This window comes from Acanthochromis polyacanthus, chromosome 1 (assembly GCF_021347895.1).
Source record: "Acanthochromis polyacanthus isolate Apoly-LR-REF ecotype Palm Island chromosome 1, KAUST_Apoly_ChrSc, whole genome shotgun sequence".
Lineage (NCBI taxonomy): Eukaryota > Metazoa > Chordata > Actinopteri > Pomacentridae > Acanthochromis > Acanthochromis polyacanthus.
In genome coordinates, this window is record NC_067113.1 from 55676767 (window position 1) to 55694598 (window position 17832).

The 17832-nt window shown below is 39.4% G+C and overlaps 1 long non-coding RNA gene across 1 annotated transcript in view; it reads right to left on the reverse strand.

The window, feature by feature from the left end:
- Window positions 1-2007: 2007 nt before the first annotated feature.
- LOC127536705 (uncharacterized) overlaps window positions 2008-17832 on the reverse strand; it is a 33834-nt gene continuing 18009 nt past the window's right edge. Inside the window, exon 2 of the long non-coding RNA XR_007945827.1 lies at window positions 2008-3738. This is a non-coding gene — a long non-coding RNA (uncharacterized LOC127536705). The remainder of the gene's footprint in view (window positions 3739-17832) is intronic.

The following is a 17832-nucleotide window of genomic DNA, read 5'->3' on the forward strand; positions in this document are numbered from 1 at the left end:
GATTGTTCTTCTTGAGCATTCCTAATGCAACTTCTGGGAAATGTTTTCAGAACCAACATTAAAGAAATGCTTTCAAGATGTTCTCGAAACCTCAGATGACAGGATGTTTACTTAGTAAAGGTTCCTCTAATGTGCCATATTAACAGAGGTAGAACATTTGGCTGTAATATTTTAAGTGTGTTTTGGTTGAATGTTGGAAGAAATGTATGTTCTCAGTGCAACTTTCAGGAAATGTTTTAAGAACAAACATTCCAGGAAAAATACTTATGAAGTGTTTTCTTGATGTTTTCAAGGCATCACATGACTGAATGTTTTGTTTTATTGTTTTGTTGTTGTTTTTTTTGCAAAGTTTTATGTAATGTTACATATTCGCAAAGGATTGCCTGTAATATTCTGAAGACTTTTTGGGGGATACTTCTGCTGAGAATGTTCCTTTAAGACATTCTTAATGCAACTTTTGGAAAACATTTCAACAATATTGCATTTAAGAAGAACAATCTAAGAGCTAACATAAAGCTTTCTGCCAAAAACAATTCTATACATTTCCATACTGACATATAGATGAGACAACGTAAACATCAGTACGTGAAACAGACCGATATCAGCCAACTGACATTTATCTACATGGGCTGCACTTCCTTTAACTTGACATCAACTGGTTTGCAGAAAAGTGTGCATGTGTTGTCAAGTTGTCTAGACAACTTTGCTGTTCGCATAAAAGGAGAAAAATTCTAAGTATCTATATTTCTATATATATTATTATTACAATTATTTGCGGCATCAACTTCAAGCACCAAACTAGTTCACTTACAATTTTCACTATTCCAGAATAAAGTCACTGGGCGGAAGCCAAACCAATAAGATTGAAGATCTCTTTATAGACCTGTGCAGAAGTTCAGATCTCAAATCATCAGTGGCCTCCTGCTTGGACATCTCTGATTTGATGAAAACTTTAATATCACAAAACAAGCCTTGAAAGTGCACAGCGGCATAGTGGTTAGCACTTTTGCCTTGCAGCAAGAAGATCCCGGTTCGAATCCCGGGGTGGGCCTGGGATCTTTCTGCATGGAGTTTGCATGTTCTCCCTGTGCATGCGTGGGTTTTCTCCGGGTACTCCGGCTTCCTCCCACAGTCCAAAAATATGCTGAGGTTAATTGATTACTCTAAATTGCCCGTAGGTGTGAATGTGAGTGTGCTTGTCTGTCTGTATATGTAGCCCTGTGACAGACCGGCGACCTGTCCAGGGTGTCCCCTGCCTTCGCTCAAGTCAGCTGGGTTAGGCTCCAGCACCCCCCGCGACCCTAATGAGGATAAAGCGGTGTATAGAGGATGGATGGATGGAAGCCTTGAAAGTTGATGCTTCCAAATCCTAACATTTCTACGACCCCCTCTGTCTGCATACAAGTAGTGTTGGAGCACACTATGGCACCACATACTTGAGAGCATTTTTTGAACAGTATTGTCCTCCAGAAAGTAGTGCCTTACTATAAAAGTGGCGAGGAAAAGGAAATCAACAATAGAAGAGAGACAGACCATCATAACGTGTAAGAATGTAAGTCTTTCCGACAGAGAAACTGCGAAGAAAGGTGTCAGGTGTTCAGATCTGACTGAACACCCCATGTGCGCCCCCAGCCTACCCCCCCCACCCCCCACCCCAAAAAAACATTTGTTGGAAATTCAAATTACTGGTAATCCGATTTCCGACGCTCCTGAACACAACTTCGTTGTCTGACTGCACCTGAATGCACCAATGACGTTAAGATCTTTTGATTGTATTTCGTTTGGGTTAGAAAAAGCTTTGAAGACGTTTCCTGATGCTGGAGGAGAAGATGAGCAGCTTTGTACCTTTGCGGTAAGAAGACTGTTGGCTACTGTTTCTCAGTACGTAACTGTCCGTACTTGCGTTCTCACTTAACTAGTGAAACGTCATCATCGAGACTACCTCAGACCAGACTAGTGTGCATAGATATGAATCAGTAGATAGATATATTTCTATGGCTGCAGCTCCAAGAGAACAGGAGGATTTTATTAGAGGAAGTCAGACACAGTCACACATAGAAACATTAGACCTCACACTGAAACGGAGCTACAGCTCTGCATCTTGGACAGGATTTATTTTAAAAGCTACATGTGTGACGGTAATAATCCGTGCCAGAGCAGACCTCATTAGCACTTCCGCTAGGTCAGCTAACTTCCGGTTACTCCAGCGCTGTTGTCGGTAATGTAGCCAGAATGTGGATTAATTTTTCGTTTGGGCTTGACTAAGACGAGAACAAAAATATTCAGAACAAATGGAGCAGCTAGCTAACGCTTATTACAGTTTAATTTACATTTTCAAAGACGCATTTTTGAAATTATGTAATCATAATAATAATAATAATAATGTAATTTTTCCGTAAAACAAATCACGGCTTTTATTTTGTCAGAGAAACCAAGAAACCTTTATCCGTAATTCTGCTAATTTGACTGAACGTGGGCTGCAGTTCCCATTATTTAAACATCAATATGATGTATAAATGCAGATGGACTTCATATATTTCACTATGCAGACATTTTTATTGATGTATAGTATATTTTATAGACATAAACATATTTGATAGAAATATTAGAAATGGATATCTGTGTCCTCAGAATAATTGAGTTAATGCCATTAAATGTTCATCAGTGATTCATTTTTAGTGTGAAACTTTTACTTTGCAGCTATACTTTTAAAAAATGTTGGTCATTTTAAGGTAAGGATGGTTTTCTTAGGTAAATTAATTTAAGTTTATTTGACTTAAATCTTTCTGTCAATCTTCTGTTTCTATCAGTTTGAAATATCTTGATTTAATTAATACAGCTCAGTCAGTTACATTTTATATTATTAAGAATTCTTATTCAGTTTAACACTAGATGACGTATCAGTTCATTGAGTATGGTAAGTTTTGGGGTAAAATTGAGCATGATGCAGTGATGGCTAGAAGTTGGGACTTTGCATGGCTATAGTAAGAGGATAGATGAATTTCTGTGCAAATTTGCAGATCTCTACCACCTGTGCTACATTGACTTCAGGGTCCTTGAAAATTAGGCACTTTTCATGGGGGGCAATGTTCAGCAGTCCATATCTCTCTAAATAATGTGCCTAGAGGGCTCCCCCTGTATAAGTTATAAGCCAGTCTGGTCTAGAGCAATACTAAATGGTGCTAAGACATTAATCTGTAAGATTTCTGATATTTTAAACACCCTTAACCCTACTCACGAGTGTTTTTTACAAATAATTTATACATTTTGGGCAAGCCCCCCTGCTCTGTAGAGACTTCTCCTGAGTGTGTGTGTTGTTTCTACGACATCACTAACATGTAGAGAGCTTGGAGAAAAAAATTCAAGTCTGTGATACCCAGAAGCAGAGATATAAGCATTTTAAAACTTAAAAATTCCAGGCGAGGATTGGGGGGAGGGCATTTTGGCCTGAATTATTAAAATTTGAAAATGCCATAACTCAAAAACTACTGGGACTAGATGCCTGTAATTTTGCACATAAAGTTTTTTTTTTTATCATGATCTCCCACCACTATCTCCCACAGGCAAATTGAAAATGGTGCTGCAACCCCCATCTGTGAATTCAGATGGAATCACCCAAGACGTAATTGATGAAGGCGTTCTGGAGCAGGAAGACCATGACCAAGCAACCTTGAGATCTTAGGCAGCGTCTCTCTCAGGTGGGTGTCAGCGGTGTTCACAGGCAGGTGTGTGGTAATCCTGTCAAAAAACAAAAGGGAAAAAAAATCTAGATTATAAATCAACATGTAACCAAAGCACTCTGTGTATAACGCCATGGTATAGGATGTAGTTCAGAAAATGTCAAAGTATAGTATACTTTTCAAGACTAACATAGGATGGCCTGTAGTTCATAGTATAGCATGTCGGGGGGAAAAAAACCCATAGATTATTATGTGGGTCAAAAAGTGCAAAATGATAGGATGTTGCCTAAAACTGTCATGGAAGGTATGTGGTTCAAAAAATGTTAGAGTGCAGAATATTGTCAAAGTAGTATGTCATTCAAGAAAACATCAGAGTATAATATGTCGTCTAAAAAAATGCCATAGAATAATAATTCATTGCACAAGTAAAAGTATAGTAATTTTTAAAACTTTTCAAATTCGGATAATATGTTGCTTAAAAAAAACTAAAACAAAAATATGTCATAGTAATATGTCAATTAAAAAAGTCTATAGTATAGTGTGTCGCCCAACAAACGTCATAGCATAGCATGTCACTCAAAAAACGTCATAGCATAGCATGACATCCAAAAAAACATCATAGTATAGCATGTTGCCCAAAAACCATCATAGTATAGCATGGTCGCTCAAAAAATGTCATAGTATAGCATGTCATCCAAAAAAATATCATAGTATTGCATGGCATCCAACAAAAGTCAAAGTATAGCATGTCGCTCAAAAAACGTCATTGTATAGCCTTTGGTCCAACAAACGTCATAGTATAGCATGTCGCTCAAATAACGTCATAGTATTGCATGTCGCTCTAAAAATATAGTATAGCATGCCATCCAAAAAACATCATAGTATAGCATGTCGTCCAAAAAAACATCATAGTATAGCATGTCGTCCAAAAATCGTCATAGTATCGCATGTCGCTCAAAAAATGTCATAGTATAGCATGTCATCCAAAAAACATCATAGTATAGCATGTCGTCCAAAAGACGTCGTAGTACAGCATGTTGCTTAAAAAACGCTATATTGTTAGCCTAGCCGCGCTAGACCCAGCTTTTAAGACACAAGGGTCTAGTCTCCCTCCCTGTCTAACGCTCGACAGGGAGGGAGGCGGGCTAAAAGGTTGTCTTTCAAATCACTCTGCAGCAATTGGGTAGGTATACAACCAATCAACAACGAATAGGCTGACGTAGTTCCTAGAGCGCCGGATTGTGGCTAAGTCCCATTAGCTTCCCAACCAGCGGAGCCAACTGGTATATTAAGGATTTGCCATATCCCGTCGGCATAAGTCCAAATACGTCTTTCTTCTCAATGAAACACTTCAGTGCCGTCCTTTGTTTATCTTTCAAGTTGAATTTTAGCTTCAAATCTTTAAGGGCTGTGGCCAAAGCCGAGTCGAAAGATAACTGTTTATTGTGCGCTGGTTTTTTCTGTCAGAATCGTCGCGCCTCTGTCGTCACTTAGTTATGCCGGCCTTCGGACTCTACACTTCATGGTGATTCGTCCGGCCAGTTTTAGGAGCATCCAACCTCGAGCCTTATGGAGGGTAACTAGACCCACCCTGGCAGAGAATTAAATTCGTTGCCGTGGGTTGTCTAGCGCGACTAGGCTACAGGCTTGCCCTTCTTGAGTACAAAACGATGTGAAACTATAGGCGTTGCTTCTCCATCTTCTCTGCATCAACTTTGCACTCTCATGTCCCAGCCAGGGGAAAACCCCAGCAGCAGTGGAGTGACACGTCAAATTAAGAGTGGTAATTTCACAATAAAACTTTCTATATTAAAATGCATTGAAACGTGCCTGAAAGGCAGAACAATTTATTTTCCAAAGTTACAGGGAGCCACAACAGAGGGTTGAAAGTGCCGCATGCGGCTCCGGGGCCACGGGTTGCCGACCCCTGGTCTATGTGAACTGAAAAAATGTACATTTAATCAGTGTACAAATTATTTGTACATCGGACATGATCATAACAAATTTAGTGGCAGGGTGGCCTGGGTCAACACATGACTCATTCATCCTGACGCACAGCAGTGAAAAGACTGCAGGCCGGCGCTGCGTAAAATGCCGTGGATCAGCAGCTTATGTATATACAGATATATTCATGAGTTACTTTGCATTGACCATTCATGGTAAAATGTGGGTGTGTTGTGGGCGGGATGTGAGGTGGATCCACTTGCGCAATCTTCCAGCCGGTGTGTGATTATAAATGGGAAATTGCGTGCAGCTGTGCTTACGCACAGTTTTATAAATCAGGGGTGAAGGGCATACGCCCACTTCAGATTTTTGGCGTACGCAAACTTTTAGTATGGATCCTACGCAATGTTTTATAAATGAGGCCCCTGCTCTTCTAGTCGTCTTCCTTCTAGTTGCTGTAAAAGTCACTCCATCCTCCCCGACTTCAACACCTCTGCATGACAAGTTCTTCTGCCTCCGACCTGGTGGAAACTTGAGAAACTCGGGAAACCCGTCGAGACTCGGATTTTCGATAAACTCGTCGGGTGGGGGAAGGTGTGGGGGGAGGTGGGGGAGTAGAGGGGGGCAGTGGAGGGAGATGGGGGGGTAGAGGGGGGAGGCCGCTACCCACCTCCCTGCCTACTCTCCACCCTGGCTCCACCCTGACTCCACCTAGACTCCGCCTTGGCTCCACCCATGTGGTCACTTGGAAACTACAATGACAAAGGGATGACGAAATTATATTTTTTTTGTCTGATCTGTAGCTCAGTGAGTTAAGGGTTTGCATATGGAGCTGCAGGTTGCTGGTTCAAAATCAGACCCTTCTTAAATTTTCTGAAAAACCTTAGACAAAGAAAGAAGAATGCCAGTGGTAGGTCTTGAACCTACTACTTTTCATTTGGTAGTCTCTCTTCTTACCCCCCTGAGCTACTTGCTCAGATACTACTTTGTCTTTTTTTGCACATTTATCATCTATTTTTTGCCATTTTCAAGTTGTTTTTTTTAACTCGAGTCTTGGCTCAACCGTTTTTCTCAGGAATTTGGACTTCAGCCTTTGTGCTGGAGGGTCGAACCCTCAGTTCCAAAACTTTCCAAAGCTCCGACTCCTCAGGACTTGAGCTTTCACACAGTCTGAGAGCTGAAATTTTGTAAGTCCCACAGTAGATCTCTGTTAGATTTAACTTTGAGACAGTCTGAGGGCCGAAATTTAAGAAGTTCCTGAGTAGGTGGCTGTTAGTTTGAACTTTGAGACAATCTGAGGGCTGAAGTTTTAAAAGTTGTTCAGTACTTCTGTGTTAGTTTGAATTTTCTGGTTAACAGAAGCCTTAAAACTCGTGACGATGAGTCTTGATTTCACATTTAGACCATCGATCTGAGTTCTTCTCAGACCTTCACCTTTGGGTTTTTTAGAAATCCTGAACAAACTTTGATTCTCTTCACTGAACAGTAAAGTTTGTGGAGATCAGAAGGTAACATTAGTTTGAGCAATGCCTTCAACTACTGGTAGACTTTATCTGGAAAGCAGTTTACTGAAATAAGCTCTTCGTAAATCTGTAAACAATCAAACCAAGAATATAGAAAAAGGAAATGTTTGAAGAAACAACTTGATGTTTTCATTTCAGGCTAGAAAACGCTTTTAGACCTTTATCTGTTTTTGCTGTTTTTGATCGTTTTATTGTCTCTTCTGTTTAATTTGATCTTCTAAAGTCTAACTGGTGTATTTTCAAATGTTCTGTCTTTAGTTTGATTCTTCTTAAATATTCAGTTTTGCTCTTTTCTCACCTTTTATTCTTTTCTAATGTCTGATTTGATTTTGAAATGTTTTGTCTTTTTAATGTTTAACCGTTGTTTTTCAAATGTTTTCTCGGCTTATTTGAAAAATGTCCTTTTTTTCCCCAATGTTTAATTTTTGGATTAAATCTTTAGGGTTTTTCTTTTTAAATGTTTTACTACCTTTTAATGTTTAATTTTCTTTTTAAATGCTTCATTATATTTTCTGTTTAATTCCAATTTAAATGTTTGTCATTAAGATTTAATTTGCTAATTAAACATTTGATGTTTTAATTAAATGCTTTGTCTTTTTAAAGGTTTAATAATCAAATTAAATGTTTCTATTTTTTAAATGTTTAATATTCTAGTTTAATTGTATTTTTTAAATGTTTATTTAGAATATTTCATGTTTAATGTTTAATATTTTTGTTGAAAAAATGTTGTTTAATTTCATAATTACATGTTTTGAATCTTGTGTTTAATTATCTAATTTAATATTTTGTCTAATATGATTTAATTGTATTTAATGTTTAATTTCTTTTAAAAACTTACTGTATTAAATATTTTTCTTTGATTTAATTGCTTTTTTTTTAAAACATAGCTTATTTCTTTAATATTTTTTCTGTCAAGATTTAACCCCAACCTTAAAAATTAAACAAACTCTTAAATCACAATGAAAATACTTCTGTTGTCACAATCATGAGTTAGTCAATTATTCAGTTTATCAATTCAGGTTTATTTTTGTAGCACCTTTCACACAGATGACAAAACTAAACAAGCAAAGAGAAAAAACTATGTTAAAAATATTAAAACTCAAAAACATATTTTAAAATAGATTTAACATGGTAATAAAGTGTGTCCAGGGGATGGAGGGAGTTTATTCAAGTCTTCTTGGGCTCACACAATAAATCATTTAAAATAGAAACTTGATATTCAGTGTAAGGAAACCAGAAACTGCAGAGCAACAGAAGAGCTAACGATATCTCCCGTTTTCTCCTTTAATGAGTAGACTCTTCTGGTGCTTTCAGACCAAAGAACTACAGACTCTTCACAACCTGCTCAAACTCTTGGTACAGGACCTCACCACACGAGTCAAGAAGGTTTCCTTCTCATTTCTACTCTGAAGCTCACCTGCTCCTGCTCAAACTGCTGACAAATGTTTGTGCTGCTCTAAAGTCTGGTCTCCAGAACTTCCTAAAAACTCTCACTTTTCTGCTGCAGGTTGCTTTGTAGAACTGTTACAGGAAACCTCACTAAACCACATGGAGGGGCCTCAAGATAGTCGTCCAAATGAAACCGTACAAAAAACAAACTAGCACAACCCAAACACTAAAGTGTCCTGCAGCCTACCAGAGAAGCTCTTTAAACAGAATTAGGACAGGAACTCTTATCTTCTGGACAACCAATGTTGGTTCACAAACAAGGATACAGAATGTGTCTGACCAAAAACCTCTAAAGACTCACTACAGCCAAGATAAAGACACAATTCAGCTGCACCAAATCCACTAATCACTGCACACATTAGCACCATGTGCTAACTGTGGCCAAAGAACCACATTTACCAAGACAACTATGCAGTACAAAACCCTAAAACACACCAAGAAACACATTAAAGATGATTTTACTGCTGGAAGCTGCAAGCAAACGCCTAAAAAACAAACTAAAGCAATGGAATCAAACCCGGTTCAGTGAAGAGAAGCAGAGGAAATGTTTGACTGCAGCCAAATAAACAGGAAGACACTGAGCTGCTTAGGTGTTCCTGATAACACCAAGCAGACACCTGGACAGCCAATAGGAACACAGCTTACTGGAAGTCCAGAGGGCTGTCTTAGTAAAGGAAATTTAGTTGAAAGTTGAAGCAAAAAGTTAACAAGGAAAGTTGAAAACCACCTTCTGATTCCTGAAATCTGTGAGTTTTGACACAAAGAACACCTGAACATGTCAAACTGGTTCCATAGTAGAACCTTCACTGTAAAAACGTCATAGTATGGTGTGTTGCTCAAAAAACATTACGACCGGCTGTTTAGGGTCGCCAGGACAAACACTGGTTTCCAGGGGGTTGAAAGAGTAAGTTTACAACAACACAACATGTGAGCAGAAAAATCACAAAGTCTGTCTTTAGTTCAGCTGAAAATGTTAGTTTTTGTCTTTTTATTAACCAAACTTTTCAGGAAGTAGATGAAGAATAACTAAAGCTCTCATGTAGAAGTCCAACTTATTTTGGATCCTTGTGGAGAGTTTAGTCTTAGAGTTTGTAAAGCTGTAGAGTTTCTAGAGTCACGTGGATTGTTTTGACATTTAATAACCAAGTCCTGAAATAAAATTACAGTTTTGGATTTCTGTCATTTAGTCTGGACTAAACAAATAACAGCAGCATAAATCTCAAACGTCATTATGAGGAGTCTAGATTGAGGTTTCTCACTTGATAATGATCAAAACATGAAATTTAGGTTGGTTTAAAGGGATATTCCACCATTATGGTTTACAGCTGAGAACTAGTTGCTTTGAAGTACAGAATATTATTTCTTATTTTACGTGTGATAATTGTCAGTAAACATTCTTAGAAGTGGAAATTGACAGGGTTGTATATAGTGCAGTTCTTGCACAATATTTGTCACTTAATTGCCCTCATGATACTGTCGTTGAGCTTACCAGTTTTACATAACAGGCAGATGCTGCAGCTGATGATGTTGTAATTCACATAAACAAGGAAAAAAAGTCCATCATAATTTGAATGTTAACAGTCCAAAATGAAAAGGTCGTACACAGCTTTCCTATTGGGTTAAAGAGCCAAAAAAAAAACATGAAAAATACTTTGTAAAAGCAAGAGGTCGGTAGCAGCTTTCATTTTTTCTTACAACTTTTTGGTGCCCCCCCCCCCCAAAATATCTGTTGTACCCCCCTGTGCCCCCTCACTAAAATTAATCTGGATCGGCCTCTGCACCAATGGACTACTGAAGACTGGCAGAAGGTGTTATGGACTAATGAATCAAAATTTGAAATCTATGGTTCATCATGCAGGATACACACGTGGACAAAATTGTTGGTACCCCTCAGTTAAAGAAGGAAAAACCCACAATTCTCACTGAAATCACTTGAAACTCACAAAAGTAACAATAAATAAGAAATTTATTGAAAATTAAATAATCAAAATCAGCCATCACTTTTGAATTGTTGATTAACATAATTATTTAAAAAAACAAACTAATGAAATAGGGCTGGACAAAAATGATGGTACCCATAACTTAATATTTTGTTGCACAACCTTTTGAGGCAATCACTGCAATTAAACGATTTCTGTATTTGTCAATGAGCGTTCTGCAGCTGTCAACAGGTATTTTGGCCCACTCCTCATGAGCAAACAGCTCCAGTTGTCTCAGGTTTGATGGGTGTCTTCTCCAAATGGCATGTTTCAGCTCCTTCCACATATGTTCAATGGGATTCAGATCTGGGCTCATAGAAGGCCACTTTAGAATAGTCCAACGCTTTTCTCTCAGCCATTCTTGGGTGTTTTTGGCTGTGTGTTTTGGATCGTTGTCCTGTTGGAAGACCCATGACCTGCGACTGAGACCAAGCTTTCTGACACTAGGCAGCACATTTCTCTCCAGAATGCCTTGATAGTCTTCAGATTTCATCGGACCTTGCACACTTTCAAGACACCCTGTGCCAGATGCAGCAAAGCAGCCCCAAAACATTACTGAGCCTCCTCCATGTTTCACCGTAGGGACAGTGTTCTTTTCTTCGTATGCTTGCTTTTTGAGTCTATGAACATAGAGTTGATGTGCCTTACCAAAAAGCTCCAGTTTGGTCTCATCTGTCCAAAGGACATTCTCCCAGAAGCTTTGTGGCTTGTCAACATGCATTTTTGCAAATTCCAGTCTGGCTTTTTTATGAGTTTTTTTCAGCAGTGGTGTCCTCCTTGGTCGTCTCCCATGAAGTCCACTTTGGCTCAAACAACGACGAATGGTGCGATCTGACACTGATGTACCTTGGCCTTGGAGTTCACCTTTAATTTCTTTGGAGGTTGCTCTGGGCTCTTTGGATACAATTCCAACGATCCGTCTCTTCAATTTGTCATCAATTTTCCTCTTGCGGCCACGTCCAGGGAGGTTGGCTACTGTCCCGTGGGTCTTGAACTTCTGAATAATATGAGCCACTGTTGTCACAGGAACTTCAAGCTGTTTAGAGATGGTCTTATAGCCTTTACCTTTAAGATGTTTGTCTATAATTTTTTTTCGGATGTCCTGGGACAATTCTCTCCTTCGCTTTCTGTTGTCCATGTTCAGTGTGGTACACACCTTTTCACCAAACAGCAGGGTGACTACTTGTCTCCCTTTAAATAGGCAGACTGACTGATTATGAGTTTGGAAACACCTGTGATGTCAATTAAATGACACACCTGAGTTAATCATGTCACTCTGGTCAAATAGTTTTCAATCTTTTATAGAGGTACCATCATTTTTGTCCAGGCCTGTTTCATTAGTTTGTTTTTTTAAATAATTATGTTAATCAACAATTCAAAAGTAATGGCTGTTTTTGATTATTTAATTTTCAATAAATTTTTATTTATTGTTACTTTTGTGAGTTTCAAGTGATTTCAGTGAGAATTGTGGGTTTTTCCTTCTTTAACTGAGGGGTACCAACAATTTTGTCCACGTGTGTATTTGTACGCTGTCAATGGTTCCTCAGTGTGTGGCATCAACTGTCAAACATGGAGGAGGAAGTGTAATGATCTGGGGCTGTTTTGTTGGATCCAGGATCAGTGACTTGTACACCAAACGGCTACCACAGCATTCTGCAGCACCATGCAGTACTCTCTGGTATGTTCCTAGTTGGTCAGAGGTTCATCCTACAGCAAGATAATGACCCAAAACATAAGTCCAAGCTATGCCAGAACTACCTTAGGAAAAAGAATAAGATGGTAAGCTTGAAAACATGGAGTGTCAAACACAGCAACCTACAAGTGCCACACATTTATGGGAACTTCTGCTACAGAGCTGGGAAGAACTTTCTGAAGAATATTTGATTTCCTTTGCGGAAAGAATACCACGTGTGTTCAGCTGTTATACCTGCCAAAGGGCGATACTTTGATGAGGAAAAAGTTTAGAATACATTTTGGTTTCTAAGGGACCGTTTACACGAGGACGCTTGCAGGTAAAAACGTCAAAATATTTCAACAAAACGCCCTATCGTTTATACGAGGACGGCATTTTGGGGGCTTAAAAACGCAAAAATTTGAAACAGGCCTCCAGAGTGGAAAAGTTGAAAACTCTCTGCCGTTACGTTTCCGTCTAAACAGCAAAACGCAAAACTTTGCCGAGATCTGACCACGTCATATTTTTATGACGTATATGATTACGTCATATACGTGCGCTGGTGCTTTGGTTTGCCAGCCGGTACAAGTAAGTAAACAAAGATGTGTGATTATTTCCATCCTTCGTACCTTCAAGCAACTCTGGCAGCTCTATGTACACTACAGGAGTCGTACCAACAAACGTACAGAATCTGTACAGATTCTATTCACGAACATTTACCGCGGCGGAGATCCGAAAAGGGAGATAGTACGCATGCGCGTAGACATGGCGGAGTTTTATCACAGCGCCACCCAGCTGCCTGGCATGCATATCCAATCGAATTCCACACACTATAGAGTCACCGTATATACGCAGATTTCCTTCAAAACCGCTCGTCTAAATGTGAAATGACAAGACGCCACTTTTGCATTTTCTGTTAAGATGGTCCTCATATAAACGTAGCCTTAATTGATTTTTTTTAACTTCATTGGTTTATTCATTTTATGCTTTCATTTTCATAAAATGAGACATTAAAATGCATAATTTCCAATTTTTAAAAAAATGAAAAATTGGGGTGCTTTAAAACTTTTGAAGTGAACTTCTATCACATTAAAATAGTATCTCAAGAACTATCAAATATGAAAGCCTGAAAGCCTCTTATTTGTCATCTGTACTTTTATCTTATTATGCCATCAATTCTGCATTGAATCTGCAAAACAGGACAAGTAGATCGAGAAATATCTGATTATGGGTGAGTTAAGTTGTCATGAAAAGTTTCATGTTTTACCACATATTAACAAAAAAATGCAGAATTTAGCTCGTGATTTTTCTTGAACTATATGATGGTGCATGTCACAATAATACAAAGCTAAACATATAAAATACTTTTAATATGAAGTACTTGGTAAAAAAAATGTTGACAAGTTTGACAATTTGTATTCCAAAAAATACATACACACACACACACACACACACACACATATATATATATATATATATATATATATATATATATATATATATATATAACAGAGTCCTGGAGTTTCAATATTTCTTCATTTCTTCCAATACTGAGCAAAAATAAAAATTAAATCAGAAATTATTGGATATATTAAGTTAAAAATGTGGATGCAAGGTCTTAGGAGGTTAAAGTATGTTTATAAATATCTATATTTTGTGCTACAATATTAAGGCACAGAGATAGTCAGTCAGAAATTGTTCTTGTTTGAGATGGAATGACCAGAACAATCCTTATTCTGTCTGTACAATAGACCCCATCCACTGCTTACAATAGTCATATAATCCACTGCTAATATGAAAAAACAAAAATAGATTGCATCTGCTTTAAAGATTTGCTTCAAGCTTTGAGTTAAACTCTTCCGTCACTGTTTCTGTTCTGGGGGTTGCTCAAGTATTTTTGTGGTCAAACATAGCAGCAGGAAGAAACAATGATAAGAAACATTAAATACCATTTCTTCCACTGTCTTTCTGATTGCTCTTGAGTTCCTCCTAAACCTGAATGCGAGTCAGCTGGTGGGCTGAAACCCGAGAGACAAAAACACACACGCACAAAGAATTACTTTTAATTAGTGTCTTTTCACATCTGCAGTCCTTTTGTTGTTGCCTTGTTATTTTAAATACACTATCACTCACCATCTCACCTCAGTTGTAGACATTAAGTCCGTTCCTCTTCTTTTTCTTGCTTTTGTTTTTTTCTAGCAGCTGCCATTTGTGCCTCTATTTTGCCACTGCTTCGTGCTCGTGTTCAGTATCTGCAGTAATTTCTTGCAGTTCAAGTTGATCTTGACATCATTCTCAAGCCATCTGTTTCCATCAGTGTTCTCTTTTTTTTTCTGCCACCTGAATTAGCCAGTAGCTAAAATTTATGTCATTATAGACTGAATTTACTGGGTGCTGGTGAAGGCTGTAATATCTCTGAATCTCCCAACAACAGCTGATTGCAGATCTAAACTAAATCTCTCAGTTGTAGGTCGGTATACATTTACTGTCTTGGGAAATAAAGACTGTAAAAAAAACATCTCAAGTGTAGTTTCAGACTGGAAACCAGGCTACAGTAGTACAGGCCTACTTCTAAATGGTGAAATTTAAGGAGTTAGGGCAGAAAGAACGTATTCAGGTTAGAAGGTGGACTTGATAAATCCCAACTCCTCCCTTCTTATTTCCTTCTTTTGATAGTTTTCAGCTTGTGACTGAAGTGTGATTCAACCGTAAGAAGAAAGTGGCTCAACCTGACGTTCAATGACAAAGAACTCTGGGAAATCCTGTTCTGGTGATGCTATACCTCCGATTAAATGGCCCATTTTTTTCAATTCCTATTAAGAAAAAGATCCCCATTTAATTATTGTTTTATCGCTTTCTACAGGTTTTATTACTTCTTTGCCTATTTTCCAACAGTCTCATGTCAGTTGCATAAAGTTGGGAGAAAAAAGGTCAAACATTCACACCTCTGAGACTCTGGTGTGTCCAGTTGTCAGTTTAATACTTCAGGTTTGCATTTTCTACATAAACCTTCGTTTATATGTTGTTCTGTGCTATATTACACAATGACATACAGTTTGTCAAAATAAAATGAACTTTAATAGCCCTTTTGCTAAATTAGAGGAAAATTCATCATTTTGGTTAATTAACTCATCTGTAAACTAGCTGATAGATTAATTGATCGTCGGTGGCAGCTCTAATCTATTTAAAATGCCAAAAATTCACAGCGACACCAATTAAAAAGAAAATAGAGAGAAGCTCAGAGTGCTGCATTGACTGATTAGAAGGCTGGCTGGTAAGTTAGTGGTTGATCTAATTCTGCAATTAGTTATCACACCAACAAACTTCTTGAACCATATTTGCAAAGACATGCCAGATTAATTTGCTGGTGCCACTTTCTTTTTCTTCTTCTTCTTTTTTTGAGCTTGTGTAGAGATTGTTAAGCACAGAAATATTAAATATCATGAATAAAAACTTAAAAATTAAATGAAATACATCACATATTGGTCAGCAAGCTTCAGTAGATTTAGTAACGTGCATTTTCAGTAGCATTAGTGTGGTTTTCTTGAGATTTTTACCTCCAAAATAGATTTTTTTTCAGTTTTGCCAATGCTTGAGCTTCCTATTATTCACACACTGTGACATAAATATATGTAAATACATGTGCACAAACTAGAACATCTGCAGGAATACACAAAAACAGTTTGACATGAAAAGAAGCTTGTCATGCACTTGTGAAATTCAGTTCTAAATCTTCACTTTCACATTGAAAAGAGAGCTTAAACACGGGTAAGCGCCTTTATTCCCACCTGTGCTGATGCTGTTCCCACTAAAACTACCAAAAGTGCAAAAACTCACTCAACTTTCGCTTCTCATTGTTCGACAAACCCCCACCTGCCCCTCCGACTGACATCTCACCATCAGCGCCACCTCTCCAAATCATTTCATACCTCTGCCGGTGCACCGCCCACGCTGCCTCCTTCCCTCCGCCAAGTCCCTGGAGACCCCCACCGGTGCCTGAGGCGCCACGATGCAACACAATGCCGCGCTATCTCCCTCGTGCACACAAACCCCGGACCGCCACCACTGGGGCATTCTGCACCACTACTCTTACCTTCCGCACACCTTCAATTAGCTACACAACAATGTGCGCCTTTGTGTGTTTGCACGGAGGCAGGAGGCTTCTTTTTTTCTCTCTCCCCATCCTGTGTAGGTGTGAAAGTGTGTTTCTGAAGGAGACACTGCAGCAGGAGTGCAACAAACATACACGATTTCAGCCCGTCTATTGAACCGGCGTAATTGGGAGCACGACCGTAAGCGTGGCGACTGGAATGCTATATGTCAGACTAACTGCTTTTAGTGCCTTCATCCTCCTCTCCTTCACACTTTCATCGCTGCACGTCTTCCTCATCGTCACCTTCCCACCCCTCCATCCACGTGTTTCATCCTGAATGGCGGCAAGAGGCTCATTCTCTGTTTTCTTTTTCTTTTTTTTCCAAAGCCGAAACTTCCTCTGGAGGGTCGGGCCCCCTTTGACCCGACCGAACCTGCCCCTGAATCGAGGGAAAAAACAGGTCTTTGTATCGGCTTGTAAGCGGGATCTGAAGTTTCTCCCACTCAGCGACGCCGAGGCAGACCTTGACTTCGACCCCTCGTTGTATCGGAGCATCCGCCAAAATGGGAGCTGTAAATGCAGAATAGTTTTTCATTGAAAGCCTACCACCTAATCCACTTTAGAAACCTTGCCCTTCTTCCCTTTTCTTTTCTTGTTTACCTTCTCTAACTCGATTTTTTTTTCTCCTTCTCTCAGATCTGTGACAGATAGAAAGCAGGACTACAGGGCCACGGAGCGGAGGCTGTGAAAATCTCACCACACTTTTTAATGACTTTTAATGAGATTCATAAAACGTGCAGAAACTTGCAGAAAAAGGGAGAGCGTGAGAGAGAGAGAAAGAGAAAACAGAGGGAGCGATAGAAGGAGAGAAAGCAGCACCGCCCGCCACCAAGCTGACAGCGAGCAGGCTTGACATTTGGCCTCTCGTAATTAGGGAAGTGCCAGATTTCGTCCCACTAAATCGCAGCTCAAAATCATTATTCTCGACGGTGTTGACTCCGCGATGTCCGACCCGCTTAAGCCCTCCTCGGTGCTTTTTTGTCCCCCCCCCCCCTCCAACCGCCATCGTTGCCGCCGCCTTCCCTCCCCCCTTCCCTTTCCTTTCTCCCCCGTAAATATCGCAGCCAAAATTACATTACAGTTTTGCGCTTGCCTCCCCCTTAATTGCTTGCCCTCCAAACACAATCTGCTTTGGCAATACATAAGATGGTATGTGAGTTAACAGCGACAGTGAGTTGGCAGCGAGGCGGCTGGAGCGGCGGTCTGTGAAAAAAAGGGAGCACTAAGACGAAGGAGATAAAGTGTGGAGGAAGGAGCTGGAGAGGAGCTGATCACACACAGACAAGCTGGGGAGCAGCAGACAGATGCCACGAGAGCACGGCTGTCATCCGCACAGCCAGGATGGAGGGAGGACGGATGGAAGGAGGGAGGGAAGACAGAGGATGGACAGAGGGAGGATAGATGAAGGAGAGGAGGGAGGATGGATGGAGGA